This window comes from Brachyhypopomus gauderio, chromosome 3 (assembly GCF_052324685.1).
Source record: "Brachyhypopomus gauderio isolate BG-103 chromosome 3, BGAUD_0.2, whole genome shotgun sequence".
Lineage (NCBI taxonomy): Eukaryota > Metazoa > Chordata > Actinopteri > Gymnotiformes > Hypopomidae > Brachyhypopomus > Brachyhypopomus gauderio.
Window position 1 is genome coordinate 34,685,978 of NC_135213.1, and position 16,250 is coordinate 34,702,227.

Genomic DNA, 16,250 nt, shown 5'->3' on the forward strand with positions numbered 1-16,250 from the left:
TCGGGTCCATCTTTCTCTAATGACGTTTTTTCTGTGATTAATACCCTGCCTTCCAAATGTCTGATTGGTCCATTGACTTACACATATTGCAAAACAGTCTTGAGCTTTTACCCAGAGAGCAGCTTGTAGGAAAATGTAGCTTAACTAATTCATTTCCTCAAAGAGCGGTTCGATCAGCCAGACTAATCTGCTTAGAATACCAATAACAGCCCACGACAGACCCGAGTGGCAGAGGCATCTCACTGCGACTCGAGAGTTCTCGTGGGTTTCTCGTGAATTCTCATGGGTTCTCGTGCAAATGGAGTTCATGAGGAGTTGTTGACGTCATTGACGTTGCTGCCGAGGTTTGCTCCAATGCCAAGACCTTTGTCCCAAGAAATGTCCCGCACGTGTATGAGTGCTGACATGACCAATGTGTGTGGTGTTCCATCAGACTAGGGAGACTGGGAGAGGCAGGAGTCATGGCCGTTTAATAATGCCCACATCTCTCACGCTGATATCTCCTCTCCCTGCACACAGGCTTATTAATAAAGATGGACGTCAGGTTATTTGCATCTTAATACGGACGGATGCTCCGAATTAAGGGACTCATTTTCATTTGTGCTTTGTGCTTTTGCCTGTCATATTTTCGGACACACTTCAGGATCTGACGGAAAATTCAGCCACAGATTTGATGATGAGGAGGAACACACGTGACCCTCTTGATCTAGACCAGGCAGCGCGCCTTCAAATCAAGCCTGCTCTTTTGTGATTGGTTATTATGTTGGTGCAATCAGGCCCTGTAGAGCAGGTGGTTCAAATGAAACTCTATCAGCAGGTGCTTTCCGTTCCACATCCTGAGTGAGCAAACATGTCTTTTGGGGCCAGAGTCACAGTCCTGCTCATGTCCTGCAGTCCTGCCGTGTCCTGCAACCCTGCCCGTGTCCTGTTTGAAGTAAGATGTGTGTGAGCCACGTTATAATTCTGCTCTTCGCCGGACAAGATGGTGCAGACGCCCTCCCTGCTGTCCCTGAACCGCAGATGGTCCGACTTTATCACGTCCGTTTTCTTTCTGTCCACCCCGAACGTCCCTTCACCCCTCCCCGTGGTGTCCTCTGCCAGTGATGTGATCAGGGCTCTGCTTTCCTGCAGCTAATGTTCTCCGAATGGCCTTATAAAACCGACCCACTTGTGGTCGGGTTACTGTGGATGCCTGTTAAAAGCCACGGTCCCTGGGGCTGGCGCTGGGTCGTCCCTGGTAACGGGCCGGGCGGAGCGGCCTCTGGAAATGTCAGTGCATTAAAGCTGAATAGAGCCGTGCAGCAGGGCTGCTGGTGTCAAACACCGTCAGTTTTAATCCCGGTTCCTATGAAACACCAGTTGAATGGTAAAAGGATCTATATCTGCTTCGGCCCATCGCCGGGGTTTTGTGAGTCTTTGGGTTTGCGGGAGACCTTCACCTCTGCTGCAGAGGGACATCCGAGTGGGATAAAGCAGGAGCAGAATGAGATTGATTTTGAGTGTCGGCGCTTTGATCTCTTTTGGAAATCCTTTAGATGGGCAAAAAGAAAGCCGTTTCCTCTGTGCAGACCTGCCTGCTGTTCTACACACACTGTGCAGACCTGCCAGCTGTTCTACATGCTTTGTGCAGACCTGCCTTCTGTTCTACACACTCTGTGCAGACCTGCCTGCCGTGCTACATGCTCTGTGCAGACCTGTCTGCTGTTCTACACGCTCTGTGCAGACCTGCCTGCCGTTCTACACGCTCTGTGCAGAACTGCCTGCCGTTCTACACGCTCTGTGCAGACCTGCCTGCCGTTCTACACGCTCTGTGCAGACCTGCCAGCTGTTCTACATGCTTTGTGCAGACCTGCCTTCTGTTCTACACACTCTGTGCAGACCTGCCTGCCGTGCTACATGCTCTGTGCAGAACTGCCTGCTGTTCTACATGCTCTGTGCAGACCTGTCTGCTGTTCTACATGCTCTGTGCAGACCTGTCTGCTGTTCTACACGCTCTGTGCAGACCTGTCTGCTGTTCTACATGCTCTGTGCAGACCTGTCTGCTGTTCTACACGCTCTGTGCAGACCTGTCTGCTGTTCTACACGCTCTGTGCAGATCTCCCCCCCAGGCCACTCGTGAGTACCGCACCACCCAACCACACGGAGCTCCAAACTGTCTGCTTCACTTCCTCTTGAAGGAGGAAACGATGGCGACCGCGTCTGTTTGGTCTCTCCCACAGAGGGAGGCGCGTGTCCTAGGAGGAAATGGGTCATGTGCAGCTCGAGGGAGGAGAACTCAACACACCATTCAAGGAGAGTTCAGCGGGTTACCAGCAGCCAAACACACACTGTTCACACCACTTCAGTGGAGATGCTGTTATCCCACCACTAACACTGGACCCTGGTTTGCATGTATAGTAATCACGATTCTTCCAGAAGAATAGGCGTTGGTCACGCTGGCATGGTTAGACCAGCAGGTTGGAGCTGATTTGAATCCCTGCTTTTCTGCTCAGATGTTTCTCTAAGGTGCGTATGGAGACACTGAGACTGTCACCTTACCTGCATTAGACCTCCTGTAGTTATGACAGAACTGGCACACTTGCCGCTAGTTTTGAAAGCGTCCCACTGTGTCACCACGACTGCTGGTGTCAGCACTCCACACTCACTATGTTCCAAACAACGTCTCTAATTGGTCATATTAACAATCACCCCCACCCCACCCCACCCCACCCCAAGGCTCCGAATGGCTGTTTGAAGTTCATCCAGAATTTAAAGTTTGTATATGGATTTTATGCAGATGAAAGAATTTGTGCTCATGACATCTTGAGAAAACTGGACTTTTTTAATCCAGACCTCAAAGACTCTAGTTCTCTGACATTCTCTGCTAATTGTAGATCTAGAACTCTGATTCCATATTTGTTCACACTGATACAGTGACACCTGTTGTACGTTTAGGTGTTAAGTGATTCAGAAACACTGATGAGAGAAACAAAATGAGATGCAGGTTACTGATTACTGTTCAATCTCCAGTGAAATCAGCGATCTCCCTGCCTGTGAAAAATTGAAGTCACTTCAGAAATGTCAGATAAACACTGCCTATCTACAAAACTATCGATTCCTAACACACCGTATGATGGATGGAGTTCTTTCATGCCTTATAGCAGGGTAAATCAAATGTGAAATAACACATTTTCCAGTAACTTAAACAAACACTGATTGAAATTCCCCACTTGGGTGGAATTTCCACGTTGTGCAGAGCTAATCTCGTTGCTGAGTGTGTGTTGAAGCCGGCTGGTGTCAGAAGAATTCTCATGATCTCCCTAACGCTGATGGGCTGCCTCTCCATCTGAATACTGATCAGCCTCATCCAGCAGCAGCTGGGCAGACAGGACGCCTGGCAGCTCCAAGCCTCAAATGTCACTGCTGATTACAGGTTACTGCTTCCTAAACCCACCATCTCCCTGGAGAAAGGAGGCTACACACTGTACTCAGCAGCACTGGAGACAGACAGACAGCTTCAGCAGACCTGGGGACAGACAGACAGCTTCAGCAGCAAAATTAGACACATTCTAATTCCAGTTTCTGACATGCTGCCCATTTTACATGTTAAATGACCAACATTTTCTCAACAAGTCTGTTTTCATCGAGAAGTCACACACCCGCACATGCACACACACACACACACACACACACACACACACACACACACACACACACACACACACACACACACACACACACACACACACACACACACACATATGTGTTAGTCTGGTGATTTTGCACCAGACTAAACCTGTGAGATTTGATTATTTTACATATTTTACTCAGTACAATCAACACTGTAATGATTACTTGTTGGAGGCCCAGCAGATAGCTAGTAAACACACACACACACACACACACACACACACACACACACACACACACACACACACACACACACACAAACAAACTCTGCCTGTTGGATCCATAAGCAAACAATAAACTCTGCCTAATTGCATCTACCTCAAGTATATTGTATAATGTGTAATACTGTGTGGCACAGACATGTGTGTGTGTGTGTGTGTGTGTGTGTGTGTGTGTGTGTGTGTGTGTGTGTGATGTATGCAAGAGAAAGAAGGACACAGAAAGAATGAAGGAGAAAAAGTTCTTGTCTGAGATTCTCTCTCCCCCAGTCCAAAATTATTATTTGGTTTTGTGTGTGTGTTCCTATGACTGCCAGCAGAGGGCAGTGTATACTTACAAACATCTCTCAACCGCTTGTCTTTATTAAATCTTTAATTTCTGAAGTATGTTTTCTTATATGCTGAGGGGGGAAAACCATGTTAAAAACAATTCTAACCATGAAAATTCCAATGCAATTATTTCCTGTTTTTTAACTACCAAACCTTCAGAGGGACTCGTCTAATTACGCCACGAATTAATGAACGAAGACAGTTTTCCTTCAGTCTTACATCACCCTGATTAAAATACGCCATTAGCAGGCAGCACGTTTCAGTCCCATAAGGAGCAGGCTAATGAAACCGCCAGTCCCCACCTGAGATACGAGCACTGGAGGATACACCAGCGGCCAGGACCAACAGAGGGCGGAGTCTCCATCCACCAATCAGGGGAGTCATCGCTACTGCTCAGAGGGCACGAGGAGACCAGTGGGTTATCTTCTGTAGTCCTACATTGGTCGCTGTCCCTTAAATGGCCACGGGGCAGTTCAGTGGCTAATCTCAGTTGTGTTTAACCTGTTTAATCTGACGGAAGATGCAACGTGTTTCTTTCGTGGCTTTGCGGTTAGTCTGTCCATTGACAAAAAAAAGCTTCAGCAATGCAGCTTCCAAATGGTTAGTGACATGTGACATGGTTGGTCTGGGTAACTGGGTTGGTCTGAAGTTGAAGCCCTTGCTGTTAAAGTCTAATTCAGGTGGTGGGAATTTGAATCTTAATCACAAAGGCACAACAAACGTGTGAAATGAGGACATGAAGAGGTTCTGCTGTGAAGTGCACCGTTCATGCTGCCAAACGTCTCCTGCATCACCACAGCGGCCATCAGCAGGGATGGTGCAGTAACAGAGAGAGGCCCCTCCCCCACCTCCCTCTCTCTGTCCCTCCCCCTCTCCCTCCCTCCCCCACCTCTCTCTCTCTCTCTCTCTGTCCCTCCGCCTCTCTGTCTTCCTCTCCTTCTCTCTCCCTCTCTCACACTGTCTGTCTCTGCCTGCCTTGTCATGTAATTGTGGGCCTCTGCCAAGCTATAACTCTCTTCCCCTCTCTCTTCCGCTCTCTCTCTCTCTCTCTCTCTCTCTCTCTCTCCTTCTCTCCCCCTCTCTCTGCCTCCCTTGTCACATATTGTCCCACTGCTATGGGTTAGCAATGCACTCCTTAGTAACAACCAGCTGATCTGGAAACAGTCCATTAGGATCTTAGACCTCTGCTTGCTAAGAAGATCATTCAGACACACTGACTGAAGTTCAGTCCAGCAGCTAAACATCTTAAGGCTCTCTGCAACACCTATGATTTTAACACACAAACATACAAATATATATATCAAGTACCGATATCTTAAATGATGGCAATAAATCCATAAAATATGAAAATGGGAATTCATTGATTTTTTTTTTCTACATACATTTATATGCAAAGAATTTAATATGCCAGTTTTCTGGTGTGAATTTGTATAAACAAATATCTTACCTCACACTTTTATACACAGTAGTATAAAACATGGACAGTTATACTGTAAATATAATTACCACATTGACACATTATCAGTTGACTGATATCCAGTGATGTCAGTAACGCGTTACTTAGTAACGTGGTATTATTTGTAAATTTAGGCAGGGGTTAGAGTTAGAGTTAGGGGTAGGGGTAGAGTTAGAGTTAGAGTTAGGGGTAGGGGTAGAGTTAGAGTTAGAGTTAGGGGTAGGGGTAGAGTTAGAGTTAGAGTTACGGGTAGGGGTAGAGTTAGAGTTAGAGTTAGGGGTAGGGGTAGAGTTAGAGTTAGAGTTAGGGGTAGGGGTAGAGTTAGTTAGGGTTTATGCAGCTGTGTGGGGCTGTTAGCCGGTGTGTGTGTGTGTGTGTGTGTGTGTGTGTGTGTGTGTGTGTGTGTGTGTGTGTGTGTGTGTGTGTGTGTGTGTGTGTGTGTGTGTGTGTGTGAGACAGCTGAAGGTGAGTGTTAATAAACAGTGTTCTTCATCTCTGTGAATGACTTAATGCATGTTTAATGCCACATGCTTGCCTTATTGATCTTGAAGGTCATGAGAAACGTGGGTTGTTAATGACATGGAAGAGCCAGAAACACACTGTGTTACCTCGTTACGACTACGATGCACCTTAACCAAATGATGTCTTCTCACAACTATCCCCATGGGTTTGAAGTAAACCTTTAAAAGACTGTTGGCCATACATGTAGCTGTTACACACCATCAATATTTAGCAGTGGCTGTATGAATATATACAGCTGTGGGTGTTGAGCGGGTGCAGTTTTATTAGAGTCACACTTTAGTGTCAGTGCTGGGCTGATAGCTATGATGAGGGTCATCTGCTCCCCAAAACTGTCTGGCCTCTAGTGGTTTATGTGGTCAGAAATGGGTGAGGTAGTGTGTGAAGTAGAAGATTGTGTGAGGTAGTTTGTGAGGTAGGGTTAGCCACACACAGAGGACTGTGTCAGGTAGTTTGTGATGTAGAGGACTGTGAGGTAGTGTGTGAGGTAGAGGACTGTAAAGTAGATTGTGTGAGGTAGTGTTTGAGGTAGAGGATTGTGAGGTAGAGGATTGTGTGAGGTAGTGTGTGAGGTAGAGGACTGTGAAGTAGATTGTGTGAGGTAGTGTGTGAAGTAGAGGACTGTGAGGTAGAGGATTGTGTGAGGTAGTGTGTGAGGTAGACGACTGTGTGAGGTAGAGGACGACCAACACTAACTCTGCCCTGTAGCACAGGTTCTGTGTTGTCCCTGCACACTCACAACACCCTCCTAATAACGTTCTAATACCGTTCTAAAACGGTTCTAATACCATTCTAATACAGTACCATTCTAATATAGTTCTAATACCATTCTAATACAGTTCTAATACAGTTCTAATACTATTCTAATATTATTCTAATGCAGTTCTAATACCGTTCTAATACCATTCTAATACAGTTCTAATACAGTTCTAATACCATTTTAATATCGTTCTAATGCAGTTCTAATACCATTCTAATACCATTCTAATACACTTCTAATACAGTTCTAGTACCGATCTAATACAGTTCTAATTGCGTGGGTGGTAGGTGTATGATGTGGATGTAGGTACAGATTCTACAGATACTGCAGAGGGTTTTATGTACAACACATTTCACCTAACGTTCCTTTTCTGAAATTCATTTCAGAGATTTTTCTCCTTTACAGAGATTTTCTTTTCAGAGATGTTTGTATATAAATTTGAACGGAGCTTTATTCTAGAACGGGTTCCTAATGCAGAAAGGAAATCAAGAAAATGGACCAGGGTCAGTGTGCTGGACACGTCTGTCCTAAACTGCAACGGGACACTGAGCACATCATCAAATATGGCACAGGTTTCTAACAGTGGCTCAGTCTTTAAACCGAAGAGCAAATGAAATACAGCACACCAGTCAGAGATGTAATACAGCCATGTGAGATTAGATACGGTCATGTGAGAGGTGATACAGCCCTGTGAGATGTGATACGATCATGTGAGATGTGATACAGCTGTGTGAGATGTGATACAGCCCTGTGAGATGAGATACGATCATGTGAGATGTGATACAGCTGTGTGAGATGTGATACAGCCCTGTGAGATGAGATACGGTCATGTGAGATGTGATACAGCCCTGTGAGATGTGATACAGTCGTGTGAGATGTGATACAGCTGTATGAGATGTAATACAGCCATGTGAGATGTGATACAGCCCTGTGAGATGTGATACAGTCATGTGAGATGTGATACAGCTGTGTGAGATTTGATACAGCCCTGTGAGATGTCATACAGTCGTGTGAGATGTGATACAGCTGTGTGAGATGTGATACGGCCATGTGAGATGTGATACAGCTGTGTGAGATGTGATACAGTCGTGTGAGATGTGATACAGTCATGTGAGATGTGATACAGCCGTGTGAGATGTGAACAAAATGTCATACCGATTAAGCAAGGTTTGATTTTTCAACTTGCATTTTTTGAGCTACCTCTGACATTTGATGAGTTCAGTGGAGGAATATAAACATTACTGATGCAACATGGATCTACACTTGCGCACACATACGCACACACACACACACACACACACACACACACACACACATGCACATGCACACATGCTCTTAGTTTAGGCCCGGAAGTCCTAGCAAGCTTTGCATAACCTTTATTGACCTCCTAGAGTGACACCTGGGACACATAGCCCTGACAGCAACACCGCACATCAGATGCCGCAGAACTCCCAGGATGCACTGCTGCTCACTGAGCCATGAATCCATGAAGGGCAAAAAGGGAGGACTGATTCACAGATGAGACTGAAACCGAGCAATGTTTCAAAGTGTTGGAGTATTTGGGAGTGTTGAGGGTGTTGGAGGTAGTTGGGATAGTTGGGGGTGTTGGGGGTAGTTGGGGTTATTGGGCTGGGGGCCTCTGCAAGAATAATGAGCATTTTTGTTTCCACTTTTCTTTAATTTCTCCCCACCAGTTGTTTTTCTGACTGATGACTCAATCTGATGAGCACGACCTCTGTCCCTCTCGCATGCTTGTGGCTCGTAATAGCCCACAGATGCATCATGGGTCATGCATCAGAAGAGGAACTCGAACACATGGGGGGAGAGGGGGGCAAGAATGTGATGTGACCTTGAGAGTGAAAATCAAATTCCACCTGAACCCAACGCCAAACCGATTCCCCAAAGCTGCTTCAGTTATGTGTTCTGTCATATTGAATATAAAGGTGAGATGATCTCTGAGGAGCAGGGGAACAAACCTGCACATTAGACCCTCTGCTGCACAGAGTGCTGGACCTTCTGCTCTGGATAAAAATGCCCAAAGTTATGAGGCGTGTCTCCTGTTCTGCCTTATAGAAACATAAATAAATCTCTATATGACATTATAATAAATATTCCCATTTTTCCACAGGTGGATTACTGTAGCACTGAGTAATAGAAGTGGTCTTAGGGGATCTAGGACATGGAGCTTGTGCATTTTTCTAGTGAGGGAGGAAACGTCGTTATAAATAACTTTGCTTGTGGCACTCGTGCATGCAGTGCTCACCACAGTCGGGTGTTTCGTGAGGACAGAAACTCTAGATAGGTCCTTTGAGTGAGTCAGAGTTTCGCAGTGAAAGATCTGTTGTCCTTTTCTCTGACAGTTGTCTTTGTACACTGGGGGCTTGTCTCAGCCCCACAGGCAGATGGATGGAAGGGTGGACAAGTTCAAGCAGATTTTGTTCAGGATTTATGAACCACATTTTTGACCTCCGGTATGAACTGAATATCCACGTCTACACTCTAGTCACTCTAGAGAATTCTGCAGTTTTAACACTACTAGTACTCCTAAATCTTTATGACCTGGAATACTTGTAGTATTCGTTAATGAATTCCATGAATTCTATTATTCGTGGTATTTAAATCTAAGCTTTGACACATCACTGACCATGAGATAGCATTTTAATGTCAAATGTCACAGTACATCACAGGATGTGAGTCTGTGTGTGTCTCAGTCTGGTGCGGTAAGGGCGAGCAGCTCTAGGAGTGGTGTCTCTACATCTCTTCTCCCACAACACCTGGCCCACTTTCAGTTCCTCATCACAGCACAATCACACCGCAAACTCAGCCGTCCCTGCGTACGCATGCCAAACACCAGCTAATTAATCATCCAGTAAATTAAAAATGATTGTATTCTATTTTTAAATGCTTAGAATTCAAGCAACATCGTTGAGACCTCTTAACGCCTAAACAGTACATTAGCTTTTATTGCAATGAAAAACACCATATGGCATTACGAACTCATATCTTATTGCTGTTACAATAACTGCATAAAAACTTCCAAAAGCCTTTTAAAACATCTTCAAATTATTGTGAAATGCCTGAATAGGTTGATGTCATCTGTCTTGCTGTCTTTTTCTCTCACTTTCTCTCTCTCTTAGACACACACACACACACACACACACACACCCTTGCCAGCCCTTGCTTGTGAGTGTGTGTGACAGTGCCTGTCTCACCGTGGCAAATCTGCCACCTTGTATTGCGACATGTCAAGATGATGAGTGTGTTGCCACAAAGAGCCTGTGTGCATGTGATGTGTGTGCATGGCCATGTGCAGGTACACACACACACACACACACACACACACACACACACACACACACACACACACACACACACACACACACACACACACACAGATATATTCTTAGTCAGTCCCCTATGTGGAGTGAGATTGAAATCACTTCAGAAATCACCTCTGGAGAATGTAACACGGTGTTCTCTCGAGGGTGGAGGATGTATCACCCAGGAGGGTGTTCTCTCAAGGGTGGAGGATGTATCACCCAGGAGGGTGTTCTCTCGAGGGTGGAGGATGTATCACCCAGGAGGGTGTTCTCTCGAGGGTGGAGGATGTATCACCCAGGAGGGTGTTCTCTCGAGGGTGGAGGATGTATCACCCAGGAGGGTGTTCTCTCGAGGGTGGAGGATGTATCACCCAGGAGGGTGTTCTCTCGAGGGTGGAGGATGTATCACCCAGGAGGGTGTTCTCTCTAGGGTGGAGGATGTATCACCCAGGAGGGTGTTCTCTCGAGGGTGGAGGATGTATCACCCAGGAGGGTGTTCTCTCAAGGGTGGAGGATGTATCACCCAGGAGGGTGTTCTCTCGAGGGTGGAGGATGTATCACCCAGGAGTGCCACTGTTCTGGGCATTTCTCCTCATGTCCTCCTCATTTCTCCTCAAACTGATCACTTAATATTTTAACTGTACTAGATTGCATGGGGTGTAGTGACAGAGACTACAGTTTGTAGACTACTATCGTAGACATTACAAATATTGTGACATGGTGACATTTTACCGCAAGGTGGTGTTTAGAAGGCACTGACACCCATGTAATTCCTTAATGACTGACAAACACACACACACACACACACGCACGCACGCACGCACACACACACACACACACACACACACACACACACACACACACATTGATCAAGTTGATATAACAGCTATGTCAAAAGATGCATTTTTTTGGTGACATCAGGATGTCATGTGTGGGGTGAAATGACAGCAATGTTATGACAACTGCATCTCAGGAGTTATTTGCTGTGTCAGGGTGATATAATGATGGTGATATGACACAACATGCCAAGCAAGGATGTTGGTAACATTGAGCAAAAATTGGAGACTTCAAATGGTGCTTTATGGTTCCTCCTGTACCTTCGTACCAATGGCATGAAACCTGTTGTGAAAGATAGTGAAGTGTTTGACAGTGACAGTTAAGCTTCAGAAATGCTCTCAGAATGAAGAAAGATATGTTGGCAAAACATACGATCTGGAAATTATTGGCTCCAAACAGAAAAATGTCAATCACTGTGTAGTTTTAGTGTGGAACTGTTATTATGCTATATTCACTGAGTGAGAATAACTGCTGTCAACTTTTTGAGATGAGCAAAAATCAATCAATTTTACTGAAAATGGTATGTCGAATCTACTGAGCATGAACGTCGAAGAACATTTTACAAAGCCATGCCAATGTTTCACCAAGTCTTTCATCTAGTTATATGAATCTCTTAGGAGCTAGTTTGAGTGTCTTATAGTCTCTAGCTACGTTAGCGAACGACCAGTAATTTAATTTAATTTAATAAGTCCCCACTTGATTAATACTTTTATATCAGTCACAGTAACATGACCATCCTAAAATTTTTTCTAATTTACCAATGAACAATTCAATGACCGAAAAGGTGTCAATACGAAACAAACTGCTATTTCCGTTAAACCCGTTAGCTACCAAGTTAACATTTAGTTAGCTAGCTAGCTTGCTAACATATATTAGATGGACAAATTAGTTGCTTTAACTCCATTTCTGATATAATTAGCTAATCTAATGTATGCTTATAACTCCAAATAAACAAAATATTACATTCGAACAAACGTTTTTTGTCATGCTCAATTGCGCCTCAATACAAACAATAGTGGTTCTGTGACCAATAGTGGTTCTATTCAGTTAATTAGCTAAATCACTCTTCCTGGTCAAACTGACCCATTTGGTAAACTAGCTCTCTAGCACTCTATAGTTAGTTAGCTTAGTAGATGTTAGTTCATTGGCATTGCATGCAAGCTAAACTCATTGTCGAGGCAGCAGCAGAAGTAGGTCACCCGCATAAAACTAATATTTGCTATAATATGTCCTAGCAGTTCTTTAGATTATTTATTTTATCAAAGAATTTGATTCTTCAGGCTCCACACAAAGCAACCAATCAGAGCAACCAATCAGAGCAACTAATCAAAGCAACCAATCAGAGCAACCAATCAGAGCAGCCAATCAAAGCAACCAATCAGAGCTTGGAGGAGTGTCTGACAGTGCCATGCTGCTTGTGCACCCTAAGTGCAATTAGTGAGCAGCGCCATGTGTCTTGCAACTGTAATGGTGGCAGACCGACCACCATCAATGAAAAAATGGCCCATGTCTCAAGCTCACAAGTATACAATCATAAACATCAGCAGATTTTCAGCGGTCTTATGAGCTACAGGTTTGAAAAGGATTCAAAATCGATGTCTGCATGACAGGTAGGTAATTATCATTACTTGATTAATTTTGTATTTGTATAAATAAATAAATGTGCACAAATCTAAGATAATAGTGGTTCAACAGTACTGCATGGGGCATTTCTCCTTTGTGATGTTGAATTCAGGCTAACAGTAGCTTTCTGAAGCACTTTGGATGTTCATGAAAATGTCTTTGTGTAGTATCCAGTATCAGTGTGGTACTGGCCCACTGTCAATGTGTGTGTTTGCCCAGTATCAGTGTGGTATTTGCCCAGTTTCAGTGTGGAGTTTACCCAGCTTCAGTGTGGTGTTTGCCCACTGTCAGTGTGGTGTTTGCCCACTGTCAATGTGTGTGATTGCCCAGTATCAGTGTGGAGTTTGCCCAGTTTCAGTGTGGTGTTTGCCCACTGTCATTGTGTGTGATTGCCCAGTATCAGTGTGGTTTTGTCCACTCTCAGTGTGGTGTTTGTCCAGTATCTGTGTGGTTTTGTCCACTCTCAGTGTGGTGTTTGCCCAGTATCAGTGTGGTTTTGTCCACTCTCAGTGTGGTGTTTGCCCAGTATCAGTGTGGTTTTGTCCACTCTCAGTGTGGTGTTTGCCCAGTATCAGTGTGGTTTTGTTCACTCTCAGTGAGGTGTTTGCCCAGTATCAGTGTGGTTTTGTCCACTCTCAGTGTGGTGTTTGTCCAGTATCGGTGTGGTTTTGTTCACTCTCAGTGAGGTGTTTGTCCAGTATCGGTGTGGTTTTGTCCACTCTCACTGAGGTGTTTGTCCTAATATTTTTGTGCCTGAGCTCTCACATTCTCCATAGTGGTTTATTGCTTTTGCAGCACTGTGCAGGCCAGAGTCTCTTATTGAGCTGCACTGAAATTAGTGTATGCTGGTTCTTCTGCTGAGTAGATGTTGTAGATTATTTATCATGAATAAAAGGTTTATTTTTGTTTATTTACTGGCCAGCATTTTTTACATCTCACAAAATCCACAACGTCCTCTTTGGGTAGGAGCTTTGGGGACAGGGCTGGAGTACAGTGGGGAGGGAGGGAGGGGGGTGAGGTGGAGTACAGTGGGGAGGGAGGGAGGTGGGTGAGGTGGAGTACAGTGGGGAGGGAGGGAGGGGGGTGAGGTGGAGTACAGTGAGGAGGGAGGGAGGGGGGTGAGGTGGAGTACAGTGGGGAGGGAGGGAGGTGGGTGAGGTGGAGTACAGTGGGGAGGGAGGGAGGTGGGTGAGGTGGAGTACAGTGGGGAGGGAGGGAGGGAGGGGGGTGAGGTGGAGTACAGTGGGGAGGGAGGGAGGGGGGTGAGGTGGAGTACAGTGGGGAGGGAGGGAGGGGGGTGAGGTGGAGTACAGTGGGGAGGGAGGGGTGGAGTTTTACTCTCTTCTCAATCCTACTGACAACAGGTTACAACAGGTTACTCTGATGTTAGGCAGACTGTAGAAGTTCATCCCACTGTCTGGGAGGCAGGACAGTGGAGAGTTTTGATACGTCTTCCATGATTCAAGCCAAGCTGTACTTGTAGATAGGGTTTTGACCTTTTGACCTATGTGGGGAGGGGCTGGTCCATTTTGGCTTTGGAGGTGAACATCAGGGTTTTAAGTCTGAATCAAGCAGCTTCAACAAGCCAGAGAAGGCAACACTGTAATGCAGGACATGTGATCTTCAGACAATTGAAAACCATCCATGCTTTTTGCAGCTCTGGGAGCATGAAGCTTTGGGCAGTTTCTGTGGATTGTGCTGGTTTGAAGCCAGACTGGTTGAGAACCTTGAACTGGATCTGGGTGAGAAAGAGTTGACACAGTTAACTATGGACATTCAAGAACCTTTGAGAGGAAAGAGAGGAATGATACCGGTCTGTTGTTGCTGATGTCAGAACCATCAAGTGTGGCCTTCTTCAGGATTGGTCCTATCCCAGCAGTCTGGACTGCGGTAGGTACGTGTTCCCAGTACGACGGTCAATAAACGGACGGCGATCTCTCAAAACTGCCTGGAACAAAGAGACAGGAATGACACCTGGCAGGGAGGTAGAGAGCTTGCTGGATATCAGCTGCTGAAGGACCTTGTGTATGGAGAGAGGAGAAAAACAGACCAGGAAGTTAAATATGGGGAGTGTGCAGACTGGTGGGTGGAGTGGGAGGAGAGGAGAGAGACTGGCAGAATCTTGCAACCTTCTACTCAAAGGTGATGAAATCCTCAGAGGAGGAGAGCAGGGGGGAGAGAGGGAGGGTGAAGAGAGGAGGGGAAAAAGAGTATGATTCTCAATACTGGGAGAGGAGAGACTGGGATGAGTATCATTACTTTCATTTATGGATTTTTATTGTTGCACTGCGATGTCAGCTCATTTTAATGCTAACTATCTTTATAATGTCATAGCATTACGTAAGGATTCCTAAACATTTTACTAACATCCATTCCATAAATTTTACCTGTTTAATTAAACTTTCGTTGTCATGGTCTGTCCTTATTAAGTGTTATACAGGTTTAGTGTTCAATACATTCACAAATAAGAAAACAAAACTGTTAAAAAGTCTTTAACTATTTACACTTAGTTCAGATTTATTTACAGAGAATATAGTCCATCTGTTAGTTTAATAACCAATAAAATACAGATTCTCTAAAATACAGATTCTCAAATACATACTGTATTCTCTGTCATTAGAGAATAAAGCTCAGTGTTAAAGTCACACAAATATGTTCCACACCAGTTTCTGCTGTAGTTGTCCCAACAGAACAGGACACATTAGACTTTCGGTCCCTGAGGTTTGTCCACGTCTACCAGTGGCCTCATTTGGTAAGTTGCATCATGAGCCACCCAAACACGGAGCTGCGAGGTGAGATGTGGTATCTCCCAGTGTTGCAGCATCTTAATGTCACGCCAAAAAACATCCGTCTCTTGACATAGTTATCTGAATAAGACCATCGCAGAGTCCAGCTCAGTCTGTTTAAACTGGACAAAACACTGGTCATGTGGTCATGAGGAGCCCCACGCTGGAGTGCAGTCATCAGCAGACTGCTCCAGCTACAGAGGACAGCTGCTCTGGATCCAGTCCCTCTTTCTCAGACACTGGTGTGCAGCTGTGCTGCAGCTGAGCTGCAGTGTCCTGTTGCTCTTTCTGTACTGGTTCTGCTCATTCTGTACTGGTTCTGCTCATTCTGTACTGGTTCTGATCATTCTGTACTGGTTCTGCTCATTCTGTACTGGTTCTGATCATTCTGTACTGGTTCTGCTCATTCTGTACTGGTTGTGCTGTTTTCTGTACTGGTTTTACTCATTCTGTACTGGTTCTGCTCTTTCTGTACTGGTTCTGCTCATTCTGTACTGGTTTTACTCATTCTGTACTGGTTCTGCGGTTTTCTGTACTGGTTTTACTCATTCTGTACTGGTTGTGCTGTTTTCTGTACTGGTTCCGCTCATTCTGTACTGGTTCCGCTCATTCTGTACTGGTTCTGCTCATTCTGTACTGGTTGTGCTGTTTTCTGTACTGGTTCCGCTCATTCTGTACTGGTTGTGCTGTTTACTGTACTGGTTCCGCTCATTCTGTACTGGTTGTGCTGTT